The sequence below is a fragment of the Sorex araneus genome, chromosome 7, assembly GCF_027595985.1.
Source record: "Sorex araneus isolate mSorAra2 chromosome 7, mSorAra2.pri, whole genome shotgun sequence".
In the NCBI taxonomy this organism is placed as follows: domain Eukaryota; kingdom Metazoa; phylum Chordata; class Mammalia; order Eulipotyphla; family Soricidae; genus Sorex; species Sorex araneus.
In genome coordinates this window covers 61,656,801-61,678,901 of record NC_073308.1, presented here as the reverse complement: position 1 = coordinate 61,678,901, position 22,101 = coordinate 61,656,801, and the positions used below count along the sequence as shown (strand labels likewise).

Genomic DNA, 22,101 nt, shown 5'->3' with positions numbered 1-22,101 from the left:
GAAAATTCTCTGTAGATACAACCATATAAAGACCTTCTTCAATCTAGTCAGTATCATTTAGAGATTTTCCAACATTGGACTGTTTAAGTGGAACTCTATAGATCCTCATTATTTGGACAGTTAAATAATATTATTTTATTCCACAAGACAAAAAGCTATTTGAACAGCTAATCCAGATTCTCAGAGCGTGTTTCTCTGCCTGACAGAAGGTGGCACTAGAGTTATACTTGCGAAACTACTGCTAAATGTCCAGAGTTTAATTAGCCTGAAACAGCCTGCCAGGATGAGAATCATGATACATACAAATCAGTTTGTAAACCTCAAATGTTTACCAAAATCAAGGCTTTATCTACCCACTGTCTCAGACTCCTCCATCACCTTCAAACAAATGTTGCAAAGCATTTATTTTACAGATCTGCAGAGTCCTTACTATGTGCAAGTTGCCCTGTACACTTGTGTATATATGTGTGTGTGCTAGAAAAGAATCAATAAACAATAGTAACATCTTCTAACAAAGAGACAGGTATTAAGTAAGCTCTAGACATCCACTGGTCTCATGATAATGGCCTGAGTATTTCTATTTTTTTGTTTGTTTGTTTTTTGGGTCACACCCGGCGATGCACAGGGGTCACTCCTGGCTCATGCACTCAGGAATCACTCCTGGTGGTGCTCGGGGGACCATATGGGATGCTGGGATTCGAACCCGGGTCGGCCGCGTGCAAGGCAAACGCCCTACCCGCTGTGCTATCATTCCAGCCCCGGCCTGAGTATTTCTAAATACTTGTGGACGACGCTGTTATAGGCTGCTGAAAAGGGAACTTGACCAACTGTGGGGGCAGGATAAGATATGTCTCCTTGATTCCTTCCTCCTAAAAGTGCTTATTCTTCCTTCCTAAAATGCCATCCTCTCTCTAGCCTATTTCTGTTTCTACTCTAAGTATCACTCAATAATTAATTACGTGTAAAGGTCTGCCCCACATTCCATTAGCTCATCTAGCACTACGTCACTTCTCTAGTGTTGCAATGCTAGTTTCTTCCAAGCATTCAATGGGGCCCCCCGTTTCCACCTGAGCACGACCACCCTCGTGGGCAATTTAGAAGCTGATGGCAGCGTCAGTGCAGATTTCACCATGATTTGGAGGGTGCGCCTGGCATTAATGAGGGCGAGGACCAGGAGAGGCAGGCACCCTGCCAAGTATGAAACCTTCCCACACAGGATCACTTACTTTCCAGCCCTCATGACTTTTCTGACACGCCATTGGACATCCATGTATCCAAATAGCCTATTTAAGATCATCTCGTGTTCCACATGCAAACACAGTCTTTTGCATAGTTTCTATAAATTGAATTTTCTGGGAATGCAGTGTGAGTATAAACTGTGTTTTGTTTAGCTTGAAATGATACCAAAAATTCTCAATCATTTTGAAGAAATACCATTACTAACGGCATCGGTTTGCCAATGTGACATCCCAGGACCATCCTGCTTTGCAGCTGGCACACTTTCAGAGTTCTACAGATGGCATCTGACCCCTTATGATCACAGGAAAGATTTTCGATATTAAAAGAAATACTGCGACATTAAAAATTACATTCCTGGAATTTTGCCTGTATTAAAGTCAGGAAACTTTTTCTAGGTTATGGAGATAGAGAGACTAAGTTATTTCTGAATTTCATTTCAAGTAAATCAAACAGTAAATAAGGCAGTATGTGGAAATCGCTTTTCAAAGAGATGAAGGCTGCAGCCTGAGGCTCGCTCAGTAGTAGAGCAGCTGCCTGACCTGGCAAGCCTGAGACCAGGAAGGCATCAAGTTCAAGCCCCAGAGCTTTGCTGTAGAAGGTAGAAGGACCAGCGCCAAATGCCGTCTTTGCACACTGCAACCGAGTGCACTCATACACAACCACAAACGTGCAACCCCCCAGTCATCACAGAAAGAGAAACAGCAAAGGAAGAAACACGTAGCCATTTTCCCATGGCATACACTGTCTGCTTGTCCGTGTCAAGTCTAGAATGCATACTGCTTCCGTGCGCATGGAACGAGCCATAGATCCTGAGAAAGTCCTGTAGTCCTGGGGGGATTAACAGGGAAAATGTCCAGAAAAAAAAAAAGAGCACTGTGAAACCATATTAATGACAAAGTGGCAATGGATAACACTTTGGAAATTATTTTCCTAGATAGGTGAAGCATATTTGTATCCATTCTCTGAATGTTCATTCTCGAGTTATGATTAAGAGGATGTATAATATGTGCACTTTGGAAGAGGTTATTAATTATTGTGTTCAGATTTAATCCTTCAGGATTAAAGCCATCTGGCTCTTGCTGTCTGAATCCAGCTCCCCTCTGCCACCATCCCCTTAATTTACATTCTTGCTCCATCACTCCATAACCAGGGAGAATATGAAAATGGATGTGATCACCAATTGATAAACAGAAGTCAAGATCTTTTATTTGATGAGGAAATATTCTCAGCTCCGCTTCCTCTATAACTCCCACACCACATTTATCAGAAGCAAGTAAGTCATTAGCCAAGTGAAAATCATTGTCTCCTAACTCGGCTAGGAAAATAAACAAAAGATTGATATTATCCCTGAATAAACTATTCAGCTTTTTTATGACTATGAATAATTCATTCATCCGCAAATACTTATTTGATTCTTACTTGGAGCAAGGAGATGTGTTGGGAGCTGGCGTGAATGACAAACTATAGAATTATAAGTTAGTCCTCACCAGTTCACTTTTTCAATGCATATATGTGGGAATGATAGCTCTGGGCCAGATGCTCGGGATACAAAGATGAATAAGGGAAAGTCTGTGCTTCAAGAATCTGAATCTTTGTGAAATGACCCAGCAGAATTTGAAATGTAAACAACCTTATTTTAACTCAAGGAGTGTCTACAAGATAGGTAGTAAACTACTGAGTAGCCACTGTGACCAGACGCCTATAGAAAACCAGTATCACATATATTAATGCTCATTTCATTCCCCTTACCCTTACCCACCTACAAGACAGGCTCTGCATCTATTTTTAGTGTCATTGTTTATGAAAAGTAAAGTTAGAGTATGCAACTTTTCCCAATGAGTCATCATAACAAGAGCTAATTTTGATTGACACAAGTGTGGAGTCTCAAATTGCACTTGATCTTGATAAAAATTCTTAATGGCCACTCTCCTCATTGTCCTGTCTAAGAAGCAGAGGGTAAGAGAAGGGTCAGTACATGTTGAGACTTCACACAGATAGCCTTGGAGTCAGGCTCGGTCCCAGGCCATCTGTGTCCCAGCTGGCGCTCCCCATCTCCATGTGACACCTGTCTGTCATCCAGGCAGAGGGCAAGAGAGCTGGGAAGGATTCCAGATCCTCTGATATCAGATTCGGAGCTCTTTGTGTTTGGGTTTTTTTTTTAATTTTTTAAACTTTATTGAATCCCCGTGAGATAGTTACAAGCTTTCATGTTTGGGTTCCGATCTCACAGTGATCAAACACCCATCCCTCCACCAGTGCAACTTCCGCTAGTTCTGGTGAGCCTGGGGACTGGCTCGAGTGTGGAGGAGCTGAACTCTAAGACGTTCAGCACTTTCCACAATGCCATCGTAAAGGGACTGGCTGGATGCAGTAGAAGAAAATCCTCCGAGGCAGAGCAATGCCCCTGCTAAGAATAGAGAGGGGGCTGGGAGATAGTACAGGGTTAGGGCACATACCTGACAGGGGGCTCATTTTCAATTCTCAACACCACCTAGGATTCCCCTGAGCACCGCCAGGAGTGATCCCTGTTTGTTTGTTTGTTTGTTTGTCTGTCTGTTTGTTTGTTTGTCTGTCTGTTTGTTTGTTTGCTTGCTTTTTGGGTCACACCTGGCTCTGCACTCAGGAATTCCTGCTGGCAGTGCTCAAAGGACCATATGGGATCCTGGGAATCAAACCCAGGCAGGCCACTGCAAGGCAAACGCCCTACCCGCTGTGCTATCACTCCAGCCCCCAGGAGTGATCCCTGAACACAGAGCTGAGACTCCTGGGAGTTTCCTCCCCCACGCCACCCCCCCAAAAAAAAACCCTTAAAAATCTATATCTAAAATCTCTTATAAGCAAAGCCATCTTTCCCGTTCTCTCTCTTTCTCTCTCTCTCTCTCTCTCTCTCTCTCTCTCTCTCTCTCTCTCTCTCTCTCTCTCTCTCTCTCTCTCTCTCTCTCTCTCTCTCTCTCTCTCTGTTGAAGTGTGTGTCCTGGAGATTATGCCAGTGAAAAGTGACACTCACATGTATACTCTGTCAGCCTCTGTCCTCAGCATCTTAGAGGTGATCACAAAAGATCATAAGCCAGGTTACTTAGGAAATAGAAATGCATTTCTAATGGTTAAGGAGGTGGGGAAGTTCTCGGACCCACAGCCACCTACTCACTAGTCCTTTCAAGTGGTGGACACTGAGGTTGGGTGGGAGGGAGAGAAAGATAGACAGATGGACAGAGAGAAACTGATCAGGCCACAATGCTCAGACATCAGGACATCAGGACTCCACTCTTAGGCCTAATTTCACCTTCATTACTTCCCAAAGTGCCTGTCTCCAGACATCTCACCCTGAGTGGCTAGGACTTCAACCTATAAATTTGGGTGAAGTCCTAGCTCATAACAAAATTCAGCTCATAACACTTATCAAAATGCTAATACCGAAACCAAACCTCAGTATATCTGCTTCAGGGTAAAGTATAACAAAGAGAAATTTTTGGTAATGTTAAGCCAAAAATTACAGCCAAATTTGTATAAATTTAGAACTAAATTGTCTACAAGAAAAAAGTCAGTTGAGTCTTTATCTTTTAGGTGAACTGACTGCCTCAAGCTATAGATTTGTGTAAAGAAAACATCAGCAATCTGAAATGAGCTATAAGCTTTCATAACAGCCGATTGCACACGATATCATTCTTTTATATTCTTTTAAATGCCAACTCTAAATGCACAGTTCTTTCTGCAGAGCGAGGTATTTACTCTGTTTGAAGCTCCTGGGACATGCGTTTGTGACATCATTTAATGATTGATTGAAAATGTTGTGAGCACAGGTCCCTTTCATCACACAATTCTTTCGGGCCTTATTCTTTCAATTCTTTCTTAACAAATGTGTCAGCACTTTAATATTATAAGTGAAAACTTGCATGTTATAGCTAAACAGGGGCTCTTGACTGACTCGAAAGTTGTGTCGAAGTCAAGGGCGTTTCTTCCTAATTTGGAGTCAGCCAAGTTCAGACTCCAGACACAGGGAAAACGCAGAGCAGGACTATCAGTCTTCTTTGTTCAAAACAGATGAGTCTGTAAGTATTTGCCTAGTTAAAAATAACAACATTCCTTCCCCAAGTCATCAGCTGGACAGTCTAGCCTGCTCATATTTTTTTAACCCAGTCAGGGGAATTAAGGTCAAAAGGCTATGTACTCGGAATTAAATTTTTTTCACAATAGATTACACAGAAAAATTTGTCTACCTTTGATATTTGTCTTTAATGACTTTTCTACTCCTCATTGTGAAAAATGTAAACCTTAAATTGCCACAGGAATGCTTCCCTTTCACTGATTTTACATACTGTTAACAGGAAAGCTAGTTTCCACCAACTCATTATTCCATTTTCCTTATGAAAGTTTTCAGTAATTCCAGTAGCAACAAGCAAGCTTGAATAATTCCATCTCTTGATGGCTATTTGCAATGCTACTTGTCAAACAGTGTTGATATTTTCATCTCATTCATTTGCATAAACCCATCTCCAAATGAGCATATATTTTGATTCGATTTGGAAATTGGTCACATTCTCTCTCACTTTCAATTTTCCCTTTCTCATTGCATCTCAAGAATTTCATGCAAGAATAAATAGAGGGACAGAGAGAGAGAGAGTACAGAGCGTCTGGTATCTGCCTTGCAACGTGGCTGACCTGCATTGGATTCCCCATACCACTCACTGTTCCCTTAAGCACTGCCAGGAGTGATTCTAGAGCACAGAGGCAGGAGTAAGCCCTGAGAACTGCCAAGTGTGTCCCCAAAAGTAACAAAAAAAGACTAGACATATTTGGCATTTTTGCTTAAAAACATAGTGAAGTATCCCAGAGTCTTTTCCTACCCGTTAATCTAGACCTTATCCCACCCCCAGCACTGAGAAAAACCACTTGGGGGCGGGGGTGGGGGTGGGGAATTATATGAACTTGTAAAATAAATGTCAAGGGTCTCTGTTAAAATTCAAGTATAATTTATTACTGTTATTTAAGAGTTACAGTGAAAGAGTAGCTGATCGTGTGAGTTTTAGCTACGGAAGCACTGTGAGGATGGAAGCGATATTTATATTCCAGCTGAGGTTTCGGAGCCTTGAAGAAGTCTACATGTGGTGATTTTAATTTTAATAATTCATTAGCGATTCTGATTTAATCAAATGCTGAGCTAATCTAACACTGCTTCTCAGATGTTCTGGAAGGAAACTGTTGTCAGACAAGCGTCCCCTGTGGGGTTCCCGTCGGAATACCCAGGGGTTGTGGCCACGAGCGAGCGCAGGGCTGGTGATGTATGTCAGTGTGGTTCCTGATCCCGCAGATACAGCTCATGTGGTCGGTCCTGCATGGAAATACCCAGCACAGGGGACTGTGATCTCGGCGATTGGGCACAGTTTGGGTCCCGGCTACCTGAGATCATCTTTCTCCCCTGAGCGCTGCAGAGTGACCACAAAGGGCAGCGGAGGCCTATAAACTTGGTCAAAGGCGCAGGGAGCCGCGGGGGGCTTTGCGGGTCACCGAAGGGCAAGTATGCTTTGTGCACCATTTGTACCCCCTCCTCTGTGATCCCTGGCGCTGAACTGGGGCACACTTCCTCTAATGATTCCCCAAAGGAGAGATTCTCTTTTTTCATCAAGTTCATGCCCTTGACCTTCAGATCAAGCAATGAAATTAGAATGTTCAATAGTAGCCAGGCTAGGAAGATTTATGCTTCTCTAAATAGCCACCACGGCGCATCCATTATGAGATTCCTGAGCTAATATTGCTAATATAGAATTTTTAAATTAACATCTTCTCTCAATGAATTTTTAATTAGCGCATAGAGGTGTTCTAGCCTCTGAGCCAGGCTAGAGCAATCAGCCCTTCCTGCGGCTTGTGGATTGTTTATCTTGTCGTGTGTGTTCTGATATCTAAACCAGGTGAGTCTTCCTTAGAACCAGCCCTGATACTTACACTCTAAAACTGTCGTTACTGTTGTTTTTACCAGAATTTAACTCCTTCTGCTCGGCAGTTTCCTTCAAAGGCATAAAGAGCCAGGGAAGTAGCTCAATGTTCTGAGCACATGCTCTGCAGTTAGGATTGCAGGGTTCAAGCCCTTGCTCCACTAAACCTGAGCAGCAAGCCAGGAGTAGCACCAAAAACTTTTGGGTGTGCCTACCCCCGGCCCCCGACCCAAGGAAGGGGAGTGAAGAGAAGTGATACCCAGCAAGACGGTGTCTCCATTCATTCTCTTAGGTATTAGAACTTCTCTCTTTTTTTGTATAAGATTTTTAAAACATTGTTTACATGAAGTGTGTAGTCCTAGACCTTTGAAAAACAATATTCTCTTAATTCATGTTATTGTTATGTGTTTGACAATTATTAAAAGATAGTTGAAGAAATACTCACCTAAAATCATTGCAGGGAGTTAATATGATAAAAGTATTTGGTAGTACTGCTTTGAGACCTATTTTAGCAAATACTGCTACGGTTCCATTTTCTCATATTAACCAGGGAAAAAATGGCTACAAAAGTAATGATTCAGCAAAAAAGAGTCTGACCGATGCTTAAACATGAGTTTAATGTACATTTGATACGAAACTTGTGACTATTATGTTGTTTACAATCCTTCAACTAAGCAACCAGGCAAGAAAATATTTGTGCTTGGTGCTGGAGAGATAGTACAGTGGGTAGACTGCTTGCCTGGCATGTGGCCAACTCAAATTTGATACCCAGCATTCCATATGATCCACCTAGAGCAGCAAGGAGTAATTCCTGACTGCAGAGCAGGAGCACTGCAGGGTGTTGCCCATAAACAAAAGAAAGAAAGAAAGAAAGAAAGAAAGAAAGAAAGAAAGAAAGAAAGAAAGAAAGAAAGAAAGAAAGAAAGAAAGAAAGAAAGAAAGAAAGAAAGAGAGAAAGAAAGAAAGAAAGAAAGAAAGAAAGAGAGAAAGAGAGAGAGAAAGAAAGAGAGAAAGAAAGAAAGAAAGAAAGAAAGAAAGAAAGAAAGAAAGAAAGAAAGAAAGAAAGAAAGAAAGAAAGAAAGAAAGAAAGAAAGAAAGAAAGAAAGAAAGAAAGAAAGAAAGAGAGAGAGAAAGAGGGAGGGAGGGAGGGAGGGAGGAAGGAAGGAAGGAAGGAAGGAAGGAAGGAAGGAAGGAAGGAAGGAAGGAAGGAAGGAAGGAAGGAAGGAAGGAAGGAAGGAAATGTTTATTCTTTCTGAGAATCATTATGCTTTGTTTTCAAAGCTAAAGTATTAACTGACTTGGCTGACAAGAAGGGACGCAGAACATGTTCAGGGGTGGGTGGTGTGGGGGTGTCTCTCCTGGCTGCACCCAGGGAATCTCACACACAAAGCCAGTGCTCTAGCCCTGGAGTGCTCTCTCCAGCCAAGGGTGGCATGTTCTAGTAGGAACTCCTTTCCCTGGTTCTGATGTCTCAGCCATGAAATCATCATTTCTTTTTCGGGTGGCAAGACCAGTATCCATCCAGCTGGCAAGTCAGAAACCTAGCTCAGGCTGACTGTGTCTTTACTCTTTACCCCAGATAATCAGTCAGTCATCAAGTCATGTTGATTTGATCTTATTTCTTCAATATCTCCTGGAATCTATTTCCATTGGCATCTCTGTTGCAGTGAAAGGTGCTCTCTGCTGGGCCCTATGAATGTGGGTTAACTGGTCTTTTTTTTTCCTCTCTACCCATCCTCCCTTCCCTAATACATTCTTCACCTCCTGCCAAAGTGACCCTTTCATTTATTCATTTCTGATATTTTGCTAGGCCACATCTGGCTTTGCTCAGGCTTATTCCTGGTTCTGAACACAGGGATCATTCCTGTCAGTGCTCAGGGGACCATCTGGATTTCCAAAGATCAAACCTGGGTGGCAGTGTGCAAGGCAAGCACCTTACCTGCCTGACTATTGCTCTGGCCCATGAAAGTGATGTTATGAGCTAGCAATTGAGAGAAGAAAATTTACATAGCTAAAAAAAAAACATAGTATGAGATTAATATCCAAGGCCAGGGAAAACATAGTATGAGATTAATATCCAAGGCCATTGATGCTGATCAATGGTTGGAAGCTACCACAAGTGTATAAGGGGCAGAGGGCAGTTAGGATAGAGAAGGGACCAGTATGACAATATTAGTCAGAAATGATCACTCTGGACAAGAACTGTGTGTTGAAAGTAGATAAAGGGATACACATGATAACTTTTTAGTATATGTATTGCAAACAATAATGCCCAAAAGGAAAGAGAGAGTGACAGAGAAAGAGAGAAAACAAGAGACAGAGAGAGAGAGAGAGAGAGAGGAAAAGTGTCTGCCACAGAAGCAGGGGGGAGAGGAACTGGAGACACTGGAGGTGGGAAATATACAGTGTTGAAAGGACAGTGTTGGAACATGATATGGCTGAAAGTCAATCATGAACAATTTTGTAGCTATGTATCTCACTGTGATTCCATTAAAAAATAAGTTGAATTTTTATTTTTTTTATTTTTTTTAATTTAATTTTATTTTATTAAATCACCGTGTGGAAGATTACAATGCTTTCGGGCTTAGGTCTCAGTTATACAATGCTGAAACAACCATCCCTTCACCAGTGCCCATATACCACCACCAAAAAAAAAAAAAAACCCACACAGTACACCTCCCATCCCGCCCCCCCACCCCCTACCTTGTAACTGATAAGTTTCATTTTACATTCTGTTTACTTTGGTTACATTCAATATTTCAACACAAACCTCACTATTGTTGTTAGGAGTACCCCACTAGATTCAGACCTACTGTGAAGACAAATAAGGTCGTTTTGAATTTCTGTACTTTAACAAGAAGTCCAGGGAGATTTCTTCCAGATATTAGATAATTGCAGGCTTGAAAACCCAGTCTGTGGTCGTCTTAATATGGTGGCCACCGCGCCCTTCATCCCCGGAGAGAAAGAGGCGAGAGAGAGAGAAATACCTTTCCCCTCCCGGGCGGGCACGGGGCCGAGGCTTAGTTCTCAGGCTGGAGACATTCTGCGAGGAGTTGCTCACACCGAAAGAGGTTTTGCTGGGTCTGGATTCACGCTTGTACAGCTGCGGAGAGGCCGCACATGCGTGCGGCCCCCAGGATCACATCTCGGCGGTGGGAGGGGCCGGTGCCTCCCACCTTCCCAAGAGCACCCTCGTGTCCTTTTGCTGCAGTTTTTGTCGTAAATCCCATCTGTGGTCGTCTTAATATGGCGGCCACCGCGCCCTTCATCCCCGGAGAGAAAGAGGCAAGAGAGAGAAATACCTTTCCCCTCCCGGGCGGGCATGGGGCCGAGGCTTAGTTCTCAGGCTGGAGACATTCTGCGAGGAGTTGCTCGCACCGAAAGGATAAGTTGAATTTTTAAAAAAATTACAGAGCTCCCTTTGGATCCGGCTGCGGAGCGAGCATGATGGAAGAGCCCAAGGGAGCGCCCTTGGACTCCAGGCAGCCCACTGAACTAATTCCGGCATGGGACCAGAGACCCCACGGTGCGCTGAAACAGTGGGACCCGGGCATCCCCCAATTCTTTTAACCTCTCTCTCTCTCTCAACTCCTCCCTCCTGAGCACAGCGCAGGACTTCTCCATCTTATGAGCACCATAAAAGGGTAAAAGTTTGTAGTGATGTTATTTCTGGTTGTACTTTCCCTGGACTTTATACAGAAACCCAAAACCTAATGTCATCTTAGCATCAGCAATATGTAATGGTTCGCTTTTAATGGGTCGGACTTTTGTGGGAGATCCTAACAAGAATAGTAAGTCTGTTGCTGAAATATTGAAGGAAATCAAAGTGGTAGCCATCTCTCTAGACTGAACTAAGCTATATCCCCACGCCGGCTGAGAAGAAATTTTCTTCTTTCTTGGGAAGAAACGCGGCATGTCGTCAACTACAGTGTGATGTCCAGTAAGCAAACAGACCTAGTGGCGTGGAATGGGATATTAGGGGAAAAATTATATACATGGAACAATGGGACGCTGGTGGAATCTCGAGCCAGAGCCAATACCAGCGCAAGACCTTCGGTTCCAGAAACTGCTTGCAGACACTCTACTAGTCTATCAACTAAGCCAGAGCCCCACGTCTGCTGATGACGGGAAATAACCATCCTTTTCACTTTTTTTTCCCTTGTCAGGCAGCGTGGCGATTACTAAACAGGCGTGAACTCGGTGGCGCGGGGCACGGGGGAAAAAGAAAAGTTATGTAACAAACAGCGGGACTTAATATCTCTATATTCTTAGCAGTGGAGAACTATCAAATGCCTCCTTGGCAATAGGACTGCTTTTCTTTTTTGGGGGAAACCCCAACAACGGTAGTGAATTGTGTGCTGAAACATGGAATGTAATCGATATAAGGCATAAACAAAGTGAAACTTATGTACAAGGGTGGGGACTGGGGAGGTGGGAGGGGGCGGCAGGTATACTGGGGGGGTTGGTGATGGAAGATGGGCACTGGTGAAGGGAAGGGTGTTTGAGAATTGTATAACCGACATAATCCTGAGAACTATGTAACCCTCCACATGGTGACTCAATAAAATTAAAAAAAAAAAATTACAGAGCTGGGGAGGAGCGGGAACGTGGAAATCTGGTGAAAGGTCCAGCTATGGAATGAAAGAGAGAAGAGGCTATACTGCAGGATGGCTGCTGAGGCAACTGAAGTCACTGTGGATCGCGCTGCTTATCTTGGAAGTAATATGCCAGCTTTCTCTGAGACTTAGGAAGTTGTCATGCATTTAATTGTGCTCCCACGCAAAGATTTGTTAAAACCTTCTTGTGCCTGAGTTTGGGGACAAGGCCCTTTTATACGTAACAAGGCTAAGGTGAGGTCAGAAGGTGGGTCCTAATCCAAAATGGTTCATGATCTTGTAAGAAGAGGGCTGTGGACCTCTGTGACCAACTTCAAACTAGACTATAAAACTGTAATGGTCAAAACAGTATAGTTCTAGAATATGAGTAGGCTCTCAACCAATGGGATAAAACTGAGTGTTCAGAGACCAATTCCCCCTACCAGGGCTGGAGTGATAGCTCAACAGGTAGGGCATTTGCCTTGCACACAGCCAACCTGGGTTCAATTCCCAGCATCCCATATGGTCCCCCAGCACCACCAGGAGTAATTCCTGAGCCAAGAATAACCCTGTGCATTGCCAGGTATGACCAAAAGAGAGAAAACAAAAAAAGAAACTGATGTCAACAGTGACCAATTCCCAGGCATATAGACAGCTAATATCCATTAAAGGAGGAGAAAGTAAGTATAAAGTGGAGCAAAGAAAACCTCTTCAACAAATGGTGATGGGGAAATTAGTGGGTCACATGGAAAAAAATAAATTCAGACCCCTTTCTTAACACCATGCATGAAATGTCGAATCAAAATGGATTAAAGATCTTGATATCAGACATGAATCTATAGCTTTTATTGAGGAAAACACAGGTAGAACCCTTCATGACATTGAAGATAGAGGCATTTTCATTTTATTTAATTTTTTTGCTTTTTGGGTCAAATCTGGCAATGCACAGAGGTTACTCCTGGCTTTGCACTCAGGATTATTCCTGGCGGTGCTTGGGGGACCATATGGGATGCTGGGAATTGAACCCGGGTCAGCCACATGCAAGGCAAACGCCCTACCAGCTGTGCTATTGCTCCAGGACCTAGCGGCATTTTCAATGATTCATTAATATTGGTCAAACAAAGAGAAGCAAAGATAAACAAATAAGACTATATCCAACTAAGAAGTGTCTGCACTGCAAAGAAAATAATGACCAGAATAAAAAGAAATGCCTGGGGAACTGAAGCGATAGCACAGCAGGTAGGACATTTGCCTTGCACACGGCCAACCCAGGTTTGATTCCTCCATCCCTCTCGGAGAGCCCAGCAAGCTACAGTGAATGTTTTGTGTTGGCATGAATGTGAGGAGAGAGGGGCCCTCATTCACTGCTGGTGGGAATGTCAACTGGCCCAGTCATTTTGAAAATAATATAGACACTTCCCAAACAACTAGTAACTAAGCTCCCATATGGCCCAGCAATTCTACTTTTTGACGCCTACCCCAAAGACCAAAATAATAACAACTACTACAAAAAACCCTATTTAGTAACAACATTTATACTCTTATGTTCATTGCAGCAGTATTCACAATGGCCCAAACCTGAAAGAAAGCCAAACCTGAAAGAAAGAGTGTCCAAGCACAAGTAACTGGATAAAGAAACTATGGTCCATACACACAGTGGAATACTACTCAGCTATTTAAAAAAAAAAAGGACAAAAGCATACAATATTTGCTGCGGTATGGATGGATCTGGAGAGTAGCAGGCGAGGAGCAGTTAGTCAGGAGAGGATCAGACATAGAATGATCTCTCATATGCAGGATAAAAGGAAGCACAGTAAGGGAATAATGAACAATAACAGAAACTAAGAACTGGTTTTAATAGGAAGCTTATCACAGAGGGTAGAGGGGCGGGGAGTAACAGGATAGGGAGGGGGACAGTGGTGGAGGGAAAAGGGAACTTGGGGGCGTTGCTAGAAAGTTTTACATATGAAACCCTACCAGAAAGGTCTTTGAGAAACTGCAATCCCTAAAGTAAAATTTAAGAAAGAGAAAGAAGGGGTGGGGAGGAAGGAAGGAAGGAAGGAAGGAAGGAAGGAAGGAAGGAAGGAAGGAAGGAAGGAAGGAAGGAAGGAAGGAAGGAAGGAAGGAAGGAAGGGAGGGAGGGAGGGAGGGAGGGAGGGAGGGAGGGAGGGAGGGAGGGAGGGAGGGAGGAAGGAAGGAAGGAAGGAAGGAAGGAAGGAAGGAAGGAAGGAAGGAAGGAAGGAAGGAAGGAAGGGAGGGAGGGAGGATGGAATGGAGGGAGGAGGGATGGAGGGAGGGGGAGAAAGGGAGGAGGGAGGGAGGGAAGGAAGGAAGGAAGGAAGGAAGGAAGGAAGGAAGGAAGGAAGGAAGGAAGGAAGGAAGGAAGGAAGGAAGGAAGGAAGGAAGGGAGGGAGGGAGGAAGGAAGGAAGGAAGGGAGGGAGGGAGGGAGGGAGGGAGGGAGGATGGAAGGGAGGGAGGGAGGGAGGGAGGGAGGGGGAGGGAGGGAGGGAGGGAGGGAGGGAGGGAGGGAAGGGACAATAAATGGGACAACAAGGCTGATAGTGATGAGGGATCTCTTGGTCCTGACAGCCCCCGGTCCCTGGCAACAGGACAGGAAAGGGAGAGATTCAACCCAGTGCCTCAGAGAGACATTGGTGGTCCGGGGTCCAGACTCTGAAAGCCTACGTTTCTGTGCCTTGAGCCAGGTATTACTGTCACTGTCATCCCGTTGCTCATCGATTTGTTCGAGTGGGCACCAGTAACGTCTCTCATTGAGAGACTTATTGTTACTGTTTTTGGCATATCCAATACGCACGGGTAGCTTGCCAGGCTCTGCCACATGGGCTCGATACTCTCCGTAGCTCACCGGGCTCTCCGAGAGGGGCAGAGGAATCGAACTCGGGTCAGCCGCGTGAAAGACGAAAGCCCAACTGCTGTGCTATCACTCCAGCCCCAGGCCAGTGTATGTTACCCCATTATTGCCTTAGGCACCCAATACAAATTGATAATCATTTTTTGAGGGTGGTGAGACCATTGACTTCAGAGCAAGGATGAAAGCAGAGGAGAATCACCTAAATGAAGGGCAACGGATGTTGACTGAGACTCAAGCAAAACACTAGTAGTGACTAGTTTCTGAATCTTCAAAGCCTAGACAGGAAGAATAAGTAAAAACCAGACAATAAAAACCACTACCTAGAAAACCGGGAAATGTTTAGGAGGCATCTCATTGCTTAAGCAATGGAATTAACTGTCAATCCTGGAGCATAGCAGGTGTAAACCCAGAACCAAAACCAAAATAAAACAGAATATGCTCACCTCAAGGAAACTGTGAGACTTCCAAACAGCGTTGCTACCTAGGCAACTGTCAGCCTTCATACCGCCAGGAACCCGTGCCCACTGGCACCACATCCATTCCAGCCTTCAGCGCGCTCGAACCCTGCAGTATTTGGTCCTGGTAGTTGTTCTCTCCTTGAAGCAAAGGCTTCACACCTTTGACTTTTCTCAGAACCCTACCCTCTGACTTCCTTCCTTCTCTAGCCCTCTGCCTCTCCACACTGTCCTTTCCACCATGTCACTTGACCTTAATATTCCCAGCCCCAAAGTCCCTGGATAGAAACATTTCTCTATGATTCCTTGACTTTGATTTTTTCACAGCAGTTCAGGTTCACTAAGCCTAATTCCATTGTTATCTCCTTGTTCTATCTCTCCAAATCACTCTCCGTTAGACACCCTTCCTGTGTCACAGCATCACAAGGGGAATGAGAAGGATGAGGTGACCTCCGTCTCTGCCCCATCATTAAAATTCAATCCAGAGCAGAGGGAGCTAGGACAGAGGCTGAGGCACTTACTTTGCATCCTGCTGACCCCAGTTAAATTCCCAGCACCACCATCGGTCCTCTGGGTACACCGGAAGTGCTCCACAGAGCCAGAAACAACCCCTGAGCATCGCTACGTATACCCCCCAACTTTCCACAATCCACACAAATTCTATCTATTTTTCGTTCTTAGAGTTCGACTCAGCAAACACCTCTTCTCTCTCCTGTGGACTCTGGTGACCCCGATTTAAGGACCAGCAAAGGGTTCCTGGAAAGGGCAGGCAGTCAACCCTTCAGACTTCACGAATTCCAGTCCCCCAGACGCTGCACAATTCCAAGTTTCACAAAAAGCAGCGATCGATGATATTAAATGAATGAACACAATCGTGATCCAGCAAGCCTCATGTTGGATGCGAGGTGTTGGGAGAGAAAACACAGTGGGGAGGGCGCTGCCCTTGCACGCCGCTGAGCCAGGTTTGATCCCCGACATCCCACAGGGTCCCCTGAGCCCTGCCAGGAATGGGCCCTGAGTACAGTGCCAGGAGTAAGCCCTGAGCACTGCTTGGATGTGGTCCAGAAACAAACAGATAAAAAAGGATGTCACCGTCAAACACTTTTCTTAGTTCCACCCCACCCTGCGTCGCTTTAGCTCTTGGGCCCAGCAGAGCTCACACAGCTGAATCTGTGGGTTGCAGGTTGACAAGCCCTAGTCTAATTGCTGCTTCTCCCACCCGGTGGCAGCCCCCGAGGTCACGCTGGAAGCGCGTGTCATTTCCCCTTGCTAGACGCCTTTGCTGTCCCTCTGGCCGCTGCGTTCCGGAGACGGACATGCCAGGCTCTGCCACTAGGTGGCGCCACGCTTACTTCCTACACGCCCGGCGCGGCCCCTTCTCCCGCACGGGTCTCACCGCGCCAACCCACGGCCCTGGATGCTTCGAGTCTCGCGCCGATCCATCAGCTCCTCGTTGTCCCGAGCTCAGCTCCCGGGTGATGTGGGCATTTAATTACAGCCCCCGGAAGCAGCCGGAGCTGGAGCGAGCTGCGCCCCCACACCCGGGTTGCTTAGCTACAGTCAGAGCCCGTGTCAGAGGCACGTTTGCCGGCGGAGAGAGCGACACGCTCTAGACTGGAACCTCAGTGCAGCCTCAGCACCCCGGGCGCTCGGTCCCACCTGAAGGTTTCCCTGGAACAAACACGGCCAAGTTCAGGCGGCCGTTCCCGGGGCTGCCCAGCGACCCAGGGCTTCTGGGGAATCACGCCAGGGTGCCCTCTGGTGAGGAAAGACAGGACACCTTGCAAGCTCCTTGCAGGAGCTCCGTGACCCTCTTCTGCGTGAGAAGCGAGTCTGAAATAGGCTCCCCCAACCGTCTATCATTTGGTTTGGTTTTGGCAGGTTTTGGTCACTCCTGGCAGTGCTCAGGGCTTACTCCCGGCTCTATGCTCAGGGATCATTCCTGGCGAGGCCTTGGGGACATGTGAGGTGCCAGGCGTTGGACCCTCTTGGCTGTGTGCAAGGAAAGGGCCTTCCCTGCTAGGGTCTCTCCGGTCCCATCCTCCCGCCCGACATCAGTATTTTGCGTTCCTCTCATAGCCTTTATGCCTATTAGCTAGCCCTAAGTTCATCAGCAAAAGTCACATTTGTAGCATTTATTCATTTTATGTATAATGTGTATATAACTTAAATATATTTATTTATGTTTAATTGAGTTACGGATACACAGTTACAGAATTGTTCATGATTGGGTTTCAGTCTAGAATGTTGCAACATCCATCCCTTCACCAGTGTACATCCCTCATGGCCCCCTTGCCTCCATGGAAGGAATATTCTCTCTCTCTCTTCTCTCTCTCTCTCTCTCTCTCTCTCTCTCTCTCTCTCTCTCTCTCTCTCTCTCTCTCTCTCTCTCCCTCACATATTACTTATATGTTTTTTCTCTCTCTTTCTTTCTCTCTCTCATATATTACTTATATATTTTGGGTTTGGCTTTTAGGCCACGGTGGTGCCACGGTGGTACTCCTGATTTGGCACTCAGGGGTCATTTCTGGTGGGGCCCAGGAGACCCTTTGCAGTGGCAGGGAAGGACTTAGGGCCAGCTGTGTGCAAGGAAAGTGAGCTAACTGCTCTACTACCTCTCCAGCTTCTTTTCCCTTTTTTGCTCCAATGGCAACAGTTGCAATTCTCTCCCTGGTGTCATTCCCCTTGTTACCCTTCCAGAACGCACCAGATTCTACGACATGATTACAATTATTATTACAAAAGCAATGATTTGTCTCCTTCATTAGTCTGAACACTTGCGAAGGGCCACGTTCAGACACTGTCTGAGGTTACAACAACTGTGTCGTCTGTGATGAGTAAGTAAACACGGGAGCCAGCCCCACCCAGCAGCCTCCAGGTTCTGGGTATATCCCTAGGGGTGCCTCGTTGGCAACCCCAAGCAGCTTGTGGTTGCAGAAAGCACTTAGCATAAACACAACCGTAAAATAATAGTTGACGTGTATTCAGCTCTCAAGGGCTTGCTCTGTGTGGATCATTCCTACACCTTCTTTACAAAGAAGTGTTTAATCCCAATAATTACCAGTGAGATGAATTGTTCCCATTTTAGAGATGAGGACATGAACTTGGCGTGACCCCAAAGGACTGACTCTGTGTAATCACCGGGCGGCTAAGGAAGTCTGCAGCGCTCTCTCGCCACCTGCATTGGGTGGTCTCAGGCTGCTCCCCCACCCAGGACGGCCAGTGCCAGGGGCGGATGAAGGAGGAAACGAGGGCCAGGCTGGTTGGTGATAAGTTGCTGTTAATTCCATTCTCCCCACGCACCTGCTGCAATCTCTCTCAGCTCCCCATTCCTGTCTCACATTGCCTCTCATTCGCTCGGGCCAGATTAATCTTTCCTAACCCTAGTAGGGTCCTAATCTAGATGTTACTTTTTGGATCATGACAGAATTTGTCCATGACCATGCTCTTAACTTATAGTAAAATATTATGATGCGTTAGCCTGGCCCATTTCGATGCCAGGGTAGTTCACAGTTTGCCCTGGGTCCATCCAGTCCCTTGTCAGGACCCTGCTTTTGGGGTGCTAGGAAGTAAGGGCAACTAAGGCTTAAGTCAAGAGAACAGATGCCCTGGAGTGAATATTATTTGGAGTCAATTAACTCCCAAGTTACAGAAGCATAGCATTTACTGTCTTCCTGTGTCTATACAAAAAGGATATTGCTCTGAATTAACTATGCAAAGGACTTAAGGAAAAGAGTAAAGCAATATTTACAAGTTAACGAAGTCTGATTAGGAAATTAAGGTGATTGACCCATTGGGGAAGTGGAGCACAAAGCGGTTACTGGGGCTGGAGCGATAGCACAGTGGGTAGGGCGCTTGCCTTGCATGTGGCTGACACAGGTTCTATTCCCTGCATCCCATATGGTCCCCCGAGCACTGCTAGGAGTAATTCCTGAGTGCATGAGCCAGGAGTAACCCCTGTGCATCTCCGGGTGTGACCCAAAAAGCAAAAAAAAAAAAAAGGTTACAAATAAACACAGAGGAATGGGAGCACTGTGATGAGAGTAACCCAATAAACCTAAGCAACCTGTGTTGAGGCAGAAAGGACAAACCAGTGAATCCTATAGACTCCAGAGTATGAGATAACCACTTACACTTCCTGGTCTCTGGGCTTTCCGCCAGCCCCAACTCCCAACCCACTGGTCCAAAGTCTTCTCTGTGCATCTCGAATCCTCAGTGACAGTCACCGCTTGTGCCGTGGCTTTAGGTGACCCAAACACCAGGGTAGAGTGTTTTCGTGGGGCCTTTCATGCCAGGTTGACAGTGCTCAGAACCCTGAAGAAAATGACCCAAATCCCGTCCACACGACTATAGCTTGCGTGACCCCGAGACTATATGGTTTTTGGAGGCTTTAGTCGGAAGTTATGTTGGGCTTTTTTGTGTTTTGGGGAGGAGTCACACCCAGACTCCTCCTTCCAGCTCAGCACTCCTGGGTCACCCTCAGTGGAGTTTAGAGGACCATTGGCAGTGCCAGAAACTGAAAGGGGATCAGCCACAGCAAAGGCCAGCGCCTTCACTCCTCTAGTTTCTCCCTGGCCCTAAGCAAAATTGTTTTTTGTTTGTGATTTTGTTTGTTTAAGGGCCACACACAGAAATACTCAGGGCTTACTCTTGCTGCTGTGCTCAGGGATTACTGTTGCTGATGCTTGGAGGACCACGATGGAGTGTCAGGGATCAAGCCAGGGATGGCCATGTGCAAGGCAAGTATCTTAACCCCTGTACTATTTCTCTGTCACCGAAAAGCTAAAACTCTGGATGAGATACTACAAGAAATCACCTATAGACTTGGAAAAGTCAACAGTAGCCGGAAGATCCAAGGGGAAACTCAAAACTCCAAGAAGACAGGGGAATAAGTGGGACTTGCTTATCTTTTCCTTCCTGACTTTGATCAATCAGACCATACTGAACCAGGGAGCTGCTTGGTGGGTGCAGAGGACAAAAGCCCCAAGAGAAGACCCAAATGGCGTGGTCCCCGGGAGCTACAGAAACGCACACAGCTCTCCTAAGCATTGCTCACCTCTTGCAAAATTGTCTGGATCTTCCAGCTAATATCTTTACATTGGGGATGTGAATCCAAGTTCCTTTGCTGGTCTCGCCCTGTTGCTCATGGATCTGTAGCTGTGACCCCTGAAATCACCCTGGGCGCTGTCTCCCTCTAATTCTGTAGCCAGTTTTCAGATCTGCGGTCTGCCTCTTCCTCGCTTCTCAGTGCTTACGAACTGAGCTGGGAAGACAGGACAATGTCTGCGGCCCCAGCGCCCTCTGCTCAGTTCCTCTCTGCCTTATTTTAAGTGCCATGGGGACAGGGGAGTAAGTCCATCTCCCCACAGTTGACTCAGGGAGGAGCAGAATTCTCCCCTTCTTGCAAAAATCCCCCAAATATTGATTCGAGACTCCGGAGCAGCCCTCGAATCAGATAATGGAAGCAATTCTCCTCTGCTACACACTGGTGGGGTGGAAGTCAGTGACTATTGCACCCACACTTCCTCATAAAATCTTCGCTTCTTTTCTGTTAATTTGGGGTGTAGAAGGGTAACTCCTGGGGTGCCTTGGGGAATTGTGGGGCTAGGAGGCTGCCACTAATTGTGAACTTAGCATAGGGGATAGTAGATGCGTTTGGTCCTCAGATTTTAGTCTTAGACACAAGAAGAAGAAAGAGCAGGAAAGACATACCAGATGTCTTTATTGGATTGTTCTGGGGTGGGGAAATACTAACCCCGGTGTACAGTTTAAAATGCTAATAATCAGACAGGGGTGGCATAGAGAGCTAGGTGGGCCAGAGAACATGCTTTCGTGCAGGACGCCTGCAGGGGATGGCCTCAAGCTGAAATTTAAATTTAAATCTAATTTTTTTCATTTGAAAAAAAAGGGGCAAGAATGTCACTGGTTCCTATATCTGTCTCAGATTGATGTTCTCCAGCTCAGTGTTAGATTAGATTCTAATCCAGAATTTTCAAAATAAACAGGAGGCCATGGTGGCATGTGAAATCAATGCAGTAGATCAGATATGTTGGTGTGTTGGTGGGGGACCGGGGGTTGCCTTTGGATTGGAGGACCACACTAGGCAGTACCCAGGACTCTTCCTGGCTTTCTGCTCAGGAGTGAGGCTGGCAGTGTTCAGGTGCGGGAGACACATCCGAGGTGCTGGGGATTGAACTGGGGTCAGGCGTATGGTGCTGAGTCGGGTGGACCTTAAAAAGTATAATTTCAAAGAAAATGGGATGAGGAAGGAGAGATAGTACAGGGGGGCAGGCACTTGTCTTGCATTCAGTCCTGCCCGGTCCTCCGAGTACTCCTAGAACCCTGAGCACAGAACGAGGAGTAGTGTCTAACACCACCGTCTGTGTCCCAAAGCCCTCCACATTTCAAATAAATGAATGAATAGAATGAAATGAAATGAGATAGATGACATCGGCTTTATTTTATTAGAGTTTGATTCGGCAAGTGGCAGCTCTGACTGACAGGACAGAGGAAGCGGGTAGTTGGGGGGGGTGGGAGGCAAGCTGGGAGCACGGGGCGGGAAATCTGTCCGCTGAGAGTGTACAGAGAGCACTCAGGAAAAAGCAGGTTTTTCTCTCACTTAACGTGAGTGGCTCCAGAGCCCCACAGAAAATACATCAAAGAGGCAGGTTTTTGGCACTTGCAATTGTTTTGGAGATGGAATATACTATTTTTTCAGATCCATTTATGACCTACCAGAAGCCTTTGAACTTCCCAGCATTTTCATGAGGAATCTCAAATCGAACAGCCGTGTTTTCCAAGCATCCCTACTGCTCTTAATAAATACTTCCAGTTCCCCGCTGAGTCTCAGGTCTATAAACTGCTCCGCTAGGTGCTGAAACAGAAAGATGCTTCTCTCCTCAGAGCTAAAATCAACACAGGCCATGTAGAAAATTGTTTCCATGTATATAGACTGGAAGCAAATGAACAAATGCCCAATTACAAGTTAACTCTTATAAAAAGAGAACCA

At 45.7% G+C, this 22,101-nt stretch overlaps 1 protein-coding gene across 1 annotated transcript in view; it reads right to left on the bottom strand.

Annotated features, from left to right (window-relative positions):
* Window positions 1-16,560, bottom strand: part of IQCM (IQ motif containing M) — a 544,597-nt gene extending 528,037 nt beyond the window's left edge. The window contains exon 1 of the mRNA XM_055144242.1: window positions 16,489-16,560. The gene's annotated coding sequence lies outside the window, so the exon portion shown is untranslated. The remainder of the gene's footprint in view (window positions 1-16,488) is intronic.
* Window positions 16,561-22,101: the final 5,541 nt, after the last annotated feature.